This window comes from Triticum aestivum, chromosome 1A, assembly GCF_018294505.1.
Source record: "Triticum aestivum cultivar Chinese Spring chromosome 1A, IWGSC CS RefSeq v2.1, whole genome shotgun sequence".
NCBI classification, from domain to species: Eukaryota; Viridiplantae; Streptophyta; class Magnoliopsida; order Poales; family Poaceae; genus Triticum; species Triticum aestivum.
The window spans coordinates 544570271-544585686 of record NC_057794.1 but is presented as its reverse complement, the minus strand read 5'-3'; positions in this window follow the sequence as shown (position 1 = coordinate 544585686).

Genomic DNA, 15416 nt, shown 5'->3' with positions numbered 1-15416 from the left:
GGATATGAAATCCTTCATCCAGACTCCTTCATTTGCTGCTTCCGAAGCAGCTATGTATTCCGCTTCACACGTAGATCCCGCCACGACACTTTGTTTAGAACTGCACCAGCTGACAGCTCCACCGTTTAATGTAAACACGTATCCGGTTTGCGATTTAGAATCGTCCAGATCAGTGTCAAAGCTCGCATCAACGTAACCATTTACGATGAGCTCTTTGTCACCTCCATAAACGAGAAACATATCCTTAGTCCTTTTCAGGTATTTTAGGATGTTCTTGACCGCTGTCCAGTGATCCACTCCTGGATTACTTTGGTACCTCTCTGCTAGACTTATAGCAAGGCACACATCAGGTCTGGTACACAGCATTGCATACATGATAGAGCCTATGGCTGAAGCATAGGGAACATCTTTCATTTTCTCTCTATCTTCTGCAGTGGTCGGGCATTGAGTCTTACTCAACTTCACACCTTGTAACATAGGCAAGAACCCTTTCTTTGCTTGATCCATTTTGAACTTCTTCAAAACTTGGTCAAGGTATGTGCTTTGTGAAAGTCCAATTAAGCGTCTTGATCTATCTAGATCTTAATGCCTAATATGTAAGCAGCTTCACCGAGGTCTTTCATTGAAAAACTCTTATTCAAGTATCCCTTTATGCTATCCAGAAATTCTATATCATTTCCAATTAGTAATATGTCATCCACATATAATATCAGAAATGCTACAGAGCTCCCACTCACTTTCTTGTAAATACAGGCTTCTCCAAAAGTCTGTATAAAACCAAATGCTTTGATCACACTATCAAAGCATTTATTCCAACTCCGAGAGGCTTGCACCAGTCCATAGATGGATCGCTGGAGCTTGCACACTTTGTTAGCTCCCTTTGGATCGACAAAACCTTCTGGTTGCATCATATACAACTCTTCTTTCAGAAATCCATTCAGGAATGCAGTTTTGACATCCATCTGCCAAATTTCATAATCATAAAATGCGGCAATTGCTAACATGATTCGGACAGACTTAAGCATCGCTGCGGGTGAGAAGGTCTCATCGTAGTCAATCCCTTGAACTTGCCGAAAACCTTTTGCGACAAGTCGAGCTTTGTAGACAGTAATAATACCGTCAGTGTCAGTCTTCTTCTTGAAGATCCATTTATTCTCAATTGCTTGCCGATCATTGGGCAAGTCAACCAAAGTCCACACTTTGTTCTCATACATGGATCCCATCTCAGATTTCATGGCTTCAAGCCATTTTGCGGAATCTGGGCTCACCATCACTTCTTCATAGTTCGTAGGTTCATCATGATCTAGTAGCATGACTTGCAGAACAGGATTACCGTACCACTCTGGCGCGGATCTCACTCTGCTTGATCTACGAGGTTCAGTAGTATCTTGTTCTGAAGTTTCATGATCATTATCATTAGCTTCCTCACTAATTGGTGTAGGTGTCGCAGAAACAGGTTTCTGTGATGTACTACTTTCCAATAAGGGAGTAGGTACAGTTACCTCGTCAAGTTCTACTTTCCTCCCACTCACTTCTTTCGAGAGAAACTCCTTCTCCAGAAAGTTTCCGAATTTGGCAACAAAAGTCTTGCCTTCGGATCTGTGATAGAAGGTGTATCCAATAGTTTCCTTTGGATATCCTATGAAGACACATTTCTCCGATTTGGGTTCGAGCTTATCAGGTTGAAGCTTTTTCACATAAGCATCGCAGCCCCAAACTTTCAGAAATGACAATTTTGGTTTCTTGCCAAACCATAGTTCATAAGGCGTCGTCTCAACGGATTTTGATGGTGCCCTATTTAACGTGAATGCGGCCGTCTCTAGAGCGTATCCCCAAAACGATAGCGGTAAATCAGTAAGAGACATCATAGATCGCACCATATCTAGTAAAGTATGATTACGACGTTTGGATACACCATTACGCTGTGGTGTTCCGGGTGGCGTGAGTTGCGAAACTATTCCACATTCTTTCAAATGTACACCAAACTCGTAACTCAAATATTCTCCTCCACGATCAGATCATAGGAATTTTATTTTCTTGTTACAATGATTTTCAACTTCACTCTGAAATTCTTTGAACTTTTCAAACGTTTCAGACTTGTGGTTCATTAAGTAGATATACCCATATCTGCTTAAGTCATCTGTGAAGGTGAGAAAATAACGATATTCGCCACGAGCCTCAACATTCATCGGACCACATACATCTGTATGTATGATTTCCAACAAATCTGTTGCTCTCTCCATAGTACCGGAGAACGGTGTTTTTGTCATCTTACCCATAAGGCACGGTTCGCAAGTACCAAGTGATTCATAATCAAGTGGTTCCAAAAGCCCATCAGTATGGAGTTTCTTCATGCGCTTTATACCGATATGAACCAAACGGCAGTGCCACAAATAAGTTGCACTATCATTATCAACTCTGCATCTTTTGGCTTCAACACTATGAATATGTGTGTCACTACTATCGAGATTTAATAAGAATAGACCACTCTATAACGGTGCATGACCATAAAAGATATTACTCATGTAAATAGAACAACCATTATTCTCTGATTTAAATGAATAACCGTCTCGCATCAAACAAGATCCAGATATAATGTTCATGCTTAATGTTGGCACCAAATAACAATTATTTAGGTCTAATACTAATCCCGAAGGTAGATGTAGAGGTAGCGTGCCGACTGCGATCACATCGACTTTGGAACCATTTCCCACGCGCATCGTCACCTCGTCCTTAGCCAATCTTCGCTTAATCCGCAGTCCCTGTTTCAAGTTGCAAATATTAGCAACAGAACCAGTATCAAATACCCAGGTGCTACTGCGAGCATTAGTAAGGTACATATCAATAACATGTATATCACATATACCTTTGTTCACCTTGCCATCCTTCTTATCCGCCAAATACTTGGGGCAGTTTCGCTTCCAGTGACCAGTCTGTTTGCAGTAGAAGCACTCAGTTTCAGGCTTAGGTCCAGATTTTGGTTTCTTCTCTTGAGTAGCAACTTGCTTGCTGTTCTTTTTGAAGTTCCCCTTCTTCTTCCCTTTGCCCTTTTTCTTGAAACTAGTGGTCTTGTTGACCATCAACACTTGATGCTCCTTCTTGATTTCTACCTCCGTAGCTCTCAGCATTGCGAATAGCTCGGGAATAGTCTTATTCATCCCTTGCATATTATAGTTCATCACGAAGCTCTTGTAGCTTGGTGGCAGTGATTGGAGAATTCTGTCAATGACGCAATCATTTGGAAGATTAACTCCCAATTGAATCAAGTGATTATTATACCCAGACATTTTGAGTATATGCTCACTGACAGAACTGTTCTCCTCCATCTTGCATCTATAGAACTTATTGGAGATTTCATATCTCTCAATCCGGGCATTTGCTTGAAATATTAACTTCAACTCCTGGAACATCTCATATGCTCCATGATGTTCAAAACATCGTTGAAGTCCCGATTCTAAGCCGTAAAGCATGGCACACTGAACTATCAAGTAGTCATCAGCTTTGCTCTGCCGGACGTTCATAACATCTGGTGTTGCTCCAGTAGTAGGCCTGACACCCAGCGGTGCTTCCAGGACATAATTCTTCTGTGTAGCAATGAGGATAATCCTCAAGTTATGGACCCGGTCCGTGTAATTGCTACCATCATCTTTCAACCTTGCTTTCTCAAGGAACGCATTAAAATTCAACGGAACAACAGCACAGGCCATCTATCTACAATCAAACATAAATAAGCAAGATAATATCAGGTACTAAGTTCATGATAAATTTAGGTTCAATTAATCATATTACTTAAAGAACTCCCACTTAGATAGACATCCCTCTAATCCTCTAAGTGATTACGTGATCCAAATCAACTAAACCATGTCCGATCATCACGTGAGATGGAGTAGTTTCATTGGTGAACATCACTATGTTGATCATATCTACTATATGATTCACGCTCGACCTTTCGGTCTTCGTGTTCCAAGGCCATATCTGTATATGCTTGGCTCGTCAAGTATAACCTGAGTATTCCGCGTGTGCAACTGTTTTGCACCCGTTGTATTTGAACGTAGAGCCTATCACACCCGAGCATCACGTGGTGTCTCAGCACGAAGAACTTTCGCAACGGTGCATACTCAGGGAGAACACTTCTTGATAATTAGTGAGAGATCATCTTATAATGCTACCGTCAATCAAAGCAAGATAAGATGCATAAAAGATAAACATCACATGCAATCAATATAAGTGATATGATATGGCCATCATCATCTTGTGCTTGTGATCTCTATCTTCGAAGCACCATCGTGATCACCATCGTCACCGCCGCGACACCTTGATCTCCATCGTAGCATCGTTGTCGTCTCGCCAATCTTATGCTTCCACGACTATCGCTACCGCTTAGTGATAAAGTAAAGCATTACAGCGCGATTGCATTGCATACAATAAAGCAACAACCATATGGCTCCTGCTAGTTGCCGATAAATCGGTTACAAAAACATGATCATCTCATACAATAAAATTTAGCATCATGTCTTGACCATATCACATCACAACATGCCCTGCAAAAACAAGTTAGACGTCCTCTACTTTGTTGTTGCAAGTTTTACGTGGCTGCTACGGGCTTAAGCAAGAACCCATCTTACCTACGCATCAAACCCACAACGATAGTTTGTCAAGTTGGTGTTGTTTTAACCTTCGCAAGGACCGGGCGTAGCCACACTCGGTTCAACTAAAGTTGGAGAAACTGTCACCCGCTAGCCACCTTTGTGCAAAGCGCGTCGGGAGAACCGGTCTCGCGTAAGTGTACGCGTTATGTCGGTCCGGGCCGCTTCGTCCAACAATACCTCTGAACCAAAGTATGACATGCTGGTAAGCAGTATGACTTATATCGCCCACAACTCACTTGTGTTCTACTCGTGCATATAACATCAACACATAAAACCTAGGCTCGGATGCCACTGTTGGGGAACGTAGTAATTTCAAAAAAATTCCTACGCACACGCAAGATCATGGTGATGCATAGCAACGAGAGGGGAGAGTGTGATCTACGTACCCTTGTAGACCGACAACGGAAGCGTTAGCACAACGCGGTTGATGTAGTCGTACGTCTTCACGGCCCGACCGATCAAGCACCAAAACTACGGCACCTCCGAGTTCTAGCACACGTTCAGCTCGATGACGATCCCCGGACTCCGATCCAGCAAAGTGTCGGGGAAGAGTTCCGTCAGCACGACGGTGTGGTGACGATCTTGATGTACTATCGTCGCAGGGCTTCGCCTAAGCACCGCTACAATATTATCGAGGACTATGGTGGAAGGGGGCACCACACACGGTTAAGAATATGATCACGTGGATCAGCTTGCGTGTCTAGGGGTGCCCCCTGCCCCCGTATATAAAGGATCAAAGGGGGGGGTGCGGCCGGTCAGGAGGAGGGCGCGCCAGGAGGAGTCCTACTCCCATCGGGAGTAGGATTCCCCCCTTTCCTTGTTGGAATAAGATTCGGGAGGGGGAAAGAGGAGAGAGAGAAGGAAGGGGGGGCGCCGCCCCCCTCTCCTTATCCTATTCGGACTAGGGGGAGGGGCACACAGCCCAGCCCTGGCCACCTCTCCTCTCTTCCACTAAAGCCCACTAAGACCCATATACCTCCCGGGGGGTTCCGGTAACCTCCCGGTACTCCGGTAAAATCCCGATTTCACCCGGAACACTTCCGATATCCAAATATAGGCTTCCAATATATCAATCTTTATGTATCGACCATTTTGAGACTCCTCGTCATGTCCATGATCACATCCGAGACTCCAAACAAACTTCAGTACATCAAAATGCATAAACTCATAATATAACTGTCATTGAAACCTTAAGCGTGCGGACCCTACGGGTTCGAGAACAATGTAGACATGACCAAGACACGTCTCCGGTCAATAACCAATAGCGGAACCTGGATACTCATATTGGCTCCTACATATTCTACGAAGATCTTTTATCGGTCAGACCGCATAACAACATACGTTGTTCCCTTTGTCATCGGTATGTTACTTGCCCGAGATTCGATCGTAGGTATCTCAATACCTAGTTCAATCTCGTTACCGTCAAGTCTCTTTACTCATTCCGTAATACATCATCTCACAACTAACTCATTAGTTGCAATGCTTGCAAGGCTTATGTGATGTGCATTACCGAGAGGGCCCAGAGATACCTCTCCGACAATCAGAGTGACAAATCCTAATCTCGAAATACGCCAACCCAACATGTACCTTTGGAGACACCTGTAGAGCACCTTTATAATCACCCAGTTACGTTGTGACGTTTGGTAGCACACAAAGTGTTCCTCCGGCAAACGGGAGTTGCATAATCTCATAGTCATAGGAACATGTATAAGTCATGAAGAAAGCAATAGCAACATACTAAATGATCGGGTGCTAAGCTAATGGAATGGGTCATGTCAATCAGATCATTCACCTAATGATGTGATCCCGTTAATCAAATAACAACTCTTTGTCCATGGTTAGGAAACATAACCATCTTTGATTAACGAGCTAGTCAAGTAGAGGCATACTAGTGACACTTTGTTTGTCTATGTATTCACACATGTATTATGTTTCCCGTTAATACAATTCTAGCATGAATAATAAACATTTATCATGATATAAGGAAATAAATAATAACTTTATTATTGCCTCTAGGGCATATTTCCTTCAATATGGGTATATCTACTTAATGAAACATAAGTCTAAAACATTTGAAAAGTTCAAAGAATTTCAGAGTGAAGTTGAAAATCATCGTAACAAGAAAATAAAATTCCTATGATCTGATCGTGGAGGAGAATATTTGAGTTACGAGTTTGGTGTACATTTGAAACAATGCGGAATAGTTTCGCAACTCACGCCACCCGGAACACCACGGCGTAAAGGTGTGTCCGAACGTCGTAATCGTACTTTACTTGATATGGTGCGATCTATGATGTCTCTTACTGATTTACCGCTATCGTTTTGGGGTTATGCTCTAGGGACAGCCGCATTCACATTAAATAGGGCACCATCAAAATCCATTGAGACGACGCCTTATGAACTGTGGTTTGGCAAGAAACCAAAGTTGTCGTTTCTGAAAGTTTGGGGCTGCGATGCTTATGTGAAAAAGCTTGAACCTGATAAGCTCGAACCCAAATCGGAGAAATGTGTCTTCATAGGATATCCAAAGGAAACTATTGGATACACCTTCTATCACAGATCCGAAGGCAAGACTTTTGTTGCTAAATTCGGAAACTTTCTAGAGAAGTAGTTTCTCTCGAAAGAAGTGAGTGGGAGGAAAGTAGAACTTGATGAGGTAACTGTACCTGCTCCCTTATTGGAAAGTAGTACATCACAGAAACCAGTTTCTGTGACACCTACACCAATTAGTGAGGAAGCTAATGATGATGATCATGAAACTTCAGAACAAGATACTACTGAACCTCGTAGATCAACCAGAGTAAGATCCGCTCCAGAGTGGTATGGTAATCCTGTTCTGGAAGTCATGCTACTAGATCATGATGAACCTACGAACTATGGAGAAGCGATGGTGAGCCCAGATTCCGCAAAATGGCTTGAAGCCATGAAATCTAAGATGGGATCCATGTATGAGAACAAAGTGTGGACTTTGGTTGACTTGCCCAAAGATCGGCATGCAATTGAGAATAAATGGATCTTCAAGAAGAAGACTGACGCTGACGGTAATGTTACTGTCTACAAAGCTCGACTTGTCGCAAAAGGTTTTCGACAAGTTCAAGGGATTGACTACGATGAGACCTTCTCACCCGTAGCGATGCTTAAGTCTGTCCAAATCATGTTAGCAATTGCTGCATTTTATGATTATGAAATATGGCAGATGGATGTCAAAACTGCATTCTTGAATGAATTTCTGTAAGAATAGTTGTATATGATGCAGCTGGAAGGTTTTGTCGATCCAAAGGGCGCTAACAAAGTGTGCAAGCTCCAGCGATCCATTTATGGACTGGTGCAAGCCTCTCTGAGTTGGAATAAACGCTTTGATAGTGTGATCAAAGCATTTGGTTTTGTACAGACTTTTGGAGAAGCCTGTATTTACAAGAAAGTGAGTGGGAGCTCTGTAGCATTTCTGATATTATATGTAGATGACATATTACTAATCGGAAATGATATAGAATTTCTAGATAGCATAAAGGGATACTTGAATAAGAGTTTTTCAATGAAAGACCTCGGTGAAGCTGCTTACATATTGGGCATTAAGATCTATAGAGATAGATCAAGACGCTTAATTGGACTTTCACAAAGCACATACCTTGACAAAATTTTGAAGAATTTCAAAATGGATCAAGCAAAGAAAGGATTCTTGCCTGTGTTACAAGGTGTGAAATTGAGTAAGACTCAATGCCCGACCAATGTAGAAGATAGAGAAAAAATGAAAGATGTTCTCTATGCTTCAGCCATAGGCTCTATCATGTATGTAATGCTGTGTACTAGACCTGATGTGTGTCTTGCTATAAGTCTAGCAGGGAGGTACCAAAGTAATCCAGGAGTGGATCACTGGACAGCAGTCAAGAACATCTTGAAATATCTGAAAAGGACTAAGGATATGTTTCTCATATATGGAGGTGACAAAGAGCTCATCGTAAATGGTTACGTTGATGCAAGCTTTGACACTGATCCGGACAATTCTAAATCGCAAACCAGATACGTGTTTACATTAAACGGTGGAGCTGTCAGTTGGTGCAATTCTAAACAGAGTGTTGTGGCGGGATCTACATGTGAAGCGGAGTACATAGCTGCTTCGGAAGCAGCAAACGAAGGAGTCTGGATGAAGGAGTTCATATCCGATCTAGGAGTCATACCTAGTGCATCGGGTCCAATGAAAATCTTTTGTGACAATACTGGTGCAATTGCCTTGGCAAAGGAATCCAGATTTCACAAGAGAACCAAGCACATCAAGAGACGCTTTAATTCCATCCGGGATCTAGTCCAGGTGGGAGACATAGAGATTTGCAAGATACATACGAATCTGAATGTTGCAGACCCATTGACTAAGCCTCTTCCACGAGCAAGACATGATCAGCACCAAAGCTCCACGGGTGTTAGAATCATTACTGTGTAATCTAGATTATTGACTCTAGTGCAAGTGGGAGACTGAAGGAAATATGCCCTAGAGGCAATAATAATATTATTATTTTATTTCCTTCTATCATGATAAATGTTTATTATTCATGCTAAAATTGTATTATCCGGAAACATAATACTTGTGTGAATACATAGACAAACTAAACGTCACTAGTATGCCTCTACTTGACTAGCTCGTTAATCAAAGATGGTTATGTTTCCTAACCATAGACATGTGTTGTCATTTCATTAACGAGATCACATTATTAGGAGAATGATGTGATTGACATGACCCATTCCATTAGCTTAGCACCCGATCGTTTAGTATGTTGCTATTGCTTTCTTCATGACTTATACACGTTCCTATAACTATGAGATTATGCAACTCCCGTTTGCCGGAGGAACACTTTGTGTGCTACCAAACGTCACAACGTAACTGGGTGATTATAAAGGAGCTCTACAGGTGTCTCCAAAGGTAAATGTTGGGTTGGCGTATTTCGAGATTAGGATTTGTCACTCCGATTGTCGGAGAGGTATCTCTGGGCCCTCTCGGTAATGCACATCACATAAGCCTTGCAAGCATTGCAACTAATGAGTTAGTTGCGAGATGATGTATTACGAAATGAGTAGAGAGACTTGCCGGTAATGAGATTGAACTAGGTATTCAGATACCGACGATCGAATCTCGTGCAAGTAACATACGGATGACAAAGGGAACAACGTATGTTGTTATGCGGTCTGACCGATAAAGATCTTCGTAGAATATGTGGGAACCAATATGAGCATCCAGGTTCCGCTATTATTGACCAGAGACATGTCTCGGTCATGTCTACATTGTTCTCGAACCCTTAGGGTCCGCACGCTTAAGGTTTTGATGACAGTTATATTATGAGTTTATGAGTTTTGATGTACCGAAGTTAGTTCGAGTCCCGTATGTGATCACGGACATGACGAGGAGTCTCAAAATGGTCGAGACATAAAGATTGATATATTAGACGGGTATATTCGGACACCGGAAGTGTTCCGGATGATTTCAGAGAAAATCGGAGTGCCGGAGGGTTACCGGAACCCCCCCCCCCGGGAGAAAGTAATGGGCCTTATGGGCCCTAGTGGAGAGAGAGAGGGACGGCCAGGGGTGGGCCGCGCGCCCCCTCCCCCTCTGGTCCGAATTGGACTAGGAGAGGGGGGGCGGCGCCCCCCTTTCCTTCTCCCTCTCCCCCTTCCTTTTTCCCTCCTAGTAGGAGTAGGAAAGAGGGGAGTCCTACTCCTACTAGGAGGAGGACTCCTCCTGCTTGGCGCGCCCTAGGGCTGGCCGGCCTCCTCCCCTTGCTCCTTTATATACGGGGGCAGGGGGCACCCCTAGACACACAAGTTGATCCATGTGATCGTTTTCTTAGCCGTGTGCGGTGCCCCCTTCCACCATACTCCTCGATAAATATTGTAGTGGTGCTTAGGCGAAGCCCTGCGACGGTAGAACATCAAGATCGTCACCACGCCCTCGTGCTGACGGAACTCTTCCCCGATACTTTGCTGGATCGGAGTCCGGGGATCGTCATCGAGCTGAACGTGTGCTAAAACTCGGAGGTGCCGTAGTTTCGGTGCTTGATCGGTTGGGCCGTGAAGACGTACGACTACATCAACCGCGTTGTCATAACGCTTCCGCTGTCAGTCTACAAGGGTACGTAGATCACACTCTCCCCTCTCGTTGCTATGCATCACCATGATCTTGCGTGTGCGTAGGAATTTTTTTGAAATTACTACATTCCCCAACATATTATTCATGCTAGAATTGTATTAGCCAGAAACATAATACATGTGTGAATACATAGACAAACATAGTGTCACTAGTATGCCTCTCCTTGACTAGCTCATTGATCAAAGATGGTTGAGTTTCCTAGCCATAGACATGAGTTGTCGTTTGATCAACGGGATCACATCATTAGGATAATGATGGGATTGACTTGACCCATTTCATTAGCCGAGCACTTGATCGTTTAAGTTTACTGCTATTGCTTTTTTCATGACTTATACATGTTCCTATGACTATGAGATTATGCAACTCCCGAATATCAGAGGAACACTTTGTGTGCTACCAAACGTCACAACATAACTGGGTGATTATAAAGGTGCTCTATAGGTGTCTCCGATGGTGTTCGTGGAGTTGACATAGATCAAGAATATGATTTATCACTCCGATTGTCGGAGAGGTATCTCTGGGCCCTCTCGATAATGCACATCACTATAAGCCTTGCAAGCAATGTGACTAATGAGTTAGTTGCGGGATGATGCATTACGGAACGAGTAAAGAGACTTGCCGGTAACGAGATTGAACTAGGTATTGAGATATTGACAATCAAATCTCGGGCAAGTAACATACCGATGACAAAGGGAACAATGTATATTGTTATGCGATTTGACCGATAAAGATCTTCGTAGAATATGTAGGAACCAATATGAGCATCCAGGTTCCGCTATTGGTTATTGACCGGAGACGTGTGTCGGTCATGTCTGCATAATTCTCGAACCCGTAGGGTCCGCACACTTAAAGTTCTATGACGATCAGTATTATGAGTTTTTGTGTTTCGATATACCGAAGGTAGTTCGGAGTCCCGGATATGATCATGGACATGACGAGGAGTCTCGAAATGGTCGAGACGTAAAGATCGATATATTGGATGACTATGTTCAGACAACGGAAGTGTTTCGGGAGGTTTCGGACATTTACCGGAGTACCGGGGGGTTACCGGAACCCCCCGGGGAGTATATTGGGCCTAATGGGCCTTAGTGGGAGAAGAGGAGGGCGGCCAAGGGCGGCCGCGCGCCCCCTCCTCCTCTAATCCGAATTGGACAAGGAGGGGGCGGCGCCCCCGTTTCCTTCTCTTCCTCTCTCCCTTCCTTCTCCTCTCCTACTCCAACTAGGAAAAGAGGGAGTCCTACTCCCGGTGGGAGTAGGACTCCCCCCTTGGCGCGGCCTCCTCCTTGTCCGGCCGCCTGCCCCCTAGCTCCTTTATATACGGGGGCAGGGGCACCCCATAGACACAACAATTGATCTGTTGATCTCTTAGCCGTGTCCGGTGCCCCCCTCCACCATAATCCACCTCGGTTATATCGTAGCGGTGCTTAGGAGAAACCCTGCGTCGGTAGATTCACCAACATCGTCACCACGCCGTCGTGCTGACGAAACTCTTCCCCGAGCTCTACTGGATCGTGACTTCGCGGGACGTCACCGGGCTGAACGTGTGCTGAACACGGAGGTGCCATACGTTCGGTGTTGAGGATCGGTCGACCGTGAAGACGTACGACTACATCAACCGCGTTGTTATAACGCTTTCGCTTAACGGTCTACGAGGGTACGTGAACGACACTCTCCCTTCTCGTTGCTATGCATCACCATGATCTTGCTTGTGCGTAGGATTTTTTTGAAATTACTATGTTCCCCAACAGTTTTCAGGGTATAAGAGTGTATATATGCGAAAGAAGTAGGTCAGTGGAGCTGCGAGGAGCCCACGAGGGTGGGGGGCGCGCCGCCCTACCTCGTGGCCTCCTCGCTGCTTCCTTGACCTCCACTCCAAGTCTCTTGGATTGCGTTTGTTCCAAAAAAGATCCTCGCGAAGGTTTCATTCTGTTTGATATTCCTTTTCTGCGAAACACTGAAATAGGCAAAAAACAGCAATTTGCACTAGGCCTTCGGTTAATAGGTTAGTCCCAAAAATAATATAAAAGTACATAATAAAGCCCATTAAACATCCAAAACAGATAATATAATAGCATGGAACAATTAAAAATTATAGATATGTTGGAGACGTATCAGCCACCAACCGGCTGATCCCGGCGCCGCCCACCGCCCACCACCGCTAGATAGCCCATTCCCTGTCGAAAAAAGAGTAGAGGTTTCGCCGAGGCAGCCTCTCCACCACCGGCTGGGCGATTTTTCCAGTGTTCCGGCCGCGGAGGGGTAGTGTAGCGGCGGGTGCGCGCCCACCGCGCCCGCAAGGTGTTCACCGATTTGCCTGCCTCGTCGATGGACTCGGACGACGAGGAGGCGCTCGCCGCGCTGCTGGAGGCGGAAGCCGAGGCCAGCGTCCAGGAAGAGGATCATCTCATGGTCCTCGCCGCCCTCGCCGGCCTGCTGGCGAGCAATGAAAACCCGCGGCGAGGTGGTTCGGCGCCGGGGCAGATGAAAGCAAAGAACCGGCATCGTCTTGAAGGCTACTGCATACTCTACTCCGACTACTTCGCCGACGCTCCACTGCACGGCGACAAAGCATTTATGCGCCGTTATCGGATGAGCCGAAAGCTTTTTCCCAGGATTGTGAATACCATCCGAAAGTTCGACAGCTACTTCAAGTGCAAGAAGGATTGCACCGGCAAACTTGGATTCACCTCAATCCAGAAGTGCACGACAACGATGAGGATGCTTGCATACGGAGCTCCCGGTGATTCACTCGACGACTATGGGCGCATGGCCCAGTCCACCACCATTGAGTGTTTCTACAAGTTCTGTCGGGCAGTGGTGGCAGTGTTTGGACCGCAATACTTGCGAACACCCAATGCGGAAGACACTGTTCGGATCCTAGCACAGAATACAACAAGAGGATTTCCTAGGATGCTTGGAAGCATCGGCTGCATGCATTGGAAATGGAAGAGCTGCCCATTTGCTTGGCAGGAGATGTACAAAGGCGCCAAAGACGGTTGCAGTGTGGTACTTGAGGCGGTGGCCACAAAGGACCTCTGAATTTGGCACTCCTTCTTTGGTATGCTAGGAACTCACAATGACATCAACGTGCTGCAGTGCTCCCCTGCCTTTGCCAAGCTTGTTGAAGATCATTCTCCTCCGGTGAATTTCGAGGTCCATGGGCGGCACTACAACAGGGGGTACTACCTAGCTGATGGATTCTATCCGAGATGGTCTACATTTGTGAATACTATCTCGAACGTTGTGCCAGAAGGCAAGAAGTCCCACTTTGCCAAGGTGCTGGAGGCTTGCAGGAAGGATGTCGATCGGGCATTTGGTGTGCTCCAATCTCGATTTGCTGTTGTCCGGTACCCTGCTCAGACCTGGTCGAAAGATCAAATGTGGGAGGTCATGACTTGTTGTGTCATCTTGCACAACATGATTATCAAGAGCGAGGAGGAAGAGCCAGTGTTTGACATTGAACCATACTACAGGTAAGGTCCTCTAGCCGAAGTTGATCACCAGCTACCAGCAACCTGCACTGCCTATCTTAGTATGCGTCAGAAGATTCGAGACCCACATGTGCATAATCAACTGCAGCAGGATCTGGTGGAGCACCTATGGATGATCAAGGACGATGCCTAGCTCGACGTGTGATGAAATATGAGTTTTTATTTGTTGAACTATATAATTTGTATTGAACTATTTTGTTGAACTATTTGATTTTGTGTGATAAAATATGTAATTAGAAAACTATTAATGTTGAGAATTCAACACCGAACCACGCCGAATATGGGCCGATTCTCGCCGATATCGGACCATTTTTCGCCGAAAGTGGGCCGAAAAGCGGCCAAGAATAAGCCGATATCGACGCTTGGGGCGACTTGGGGCGACGGCTGGATGCTCAACCGCCCCAGAGCCGATTCTATCGCCGGCTAATCCCCGAACCGCGATTTTTATACCTCCTGAGGGCCAACACCTGAAGATGCTCTTACTCGATTATACACTGCGTATGCTTGACTAGATCGATAGGTACGAGGTCAGATCGAGCCGGATGCTGAGTAGGCACCGCATGGGCCCCATGCTCAGAAGCAAACAGTGCATCAGATCGTACTTGATACGTTTTGTTGTCCTTGAAAGTGACTGTTGAGAAAATCTAATATCTGTACCGACTAGCGAGAGCTTATCTCTTTCTCAGTAGGTTTCTTGGTGGCGTCGTTAAAAACGCTAATCAAGTGGCCGGGCTTTGACCTGTAGCAGCCAGCAGGGGATGCCATGCGGAGACGTCCAGCAAGGAGGCCACACGTGATCGCACCTGTGGACGTGTGCCACCTACTTCACCAAATACGCGTCAGGTTCTATGCATATGCATCAATGCATGTGCTTGTTTGTTTGCCGAGGAACTTAACCAATGGTGTCAGACTGTCAGTGGTCAGTTAGATATTCAGACGTTGTAGTAAGCAGGAAGCTTGGTTAACTGCATAGCGCCTGAGTTACGACGCGTCTATTGATTACTGTGCTGTCTGGTCTTGCGTTGAGCGGTCAACTGTGCCACCTGCACTTCAAGAAAGTCATCGTGAGTGAAAATATGTGCCAGGTAGATAAACTGTGCGCGAGGGTTGCTGAAATAGTTGCATGCGATTGTTCCCGTC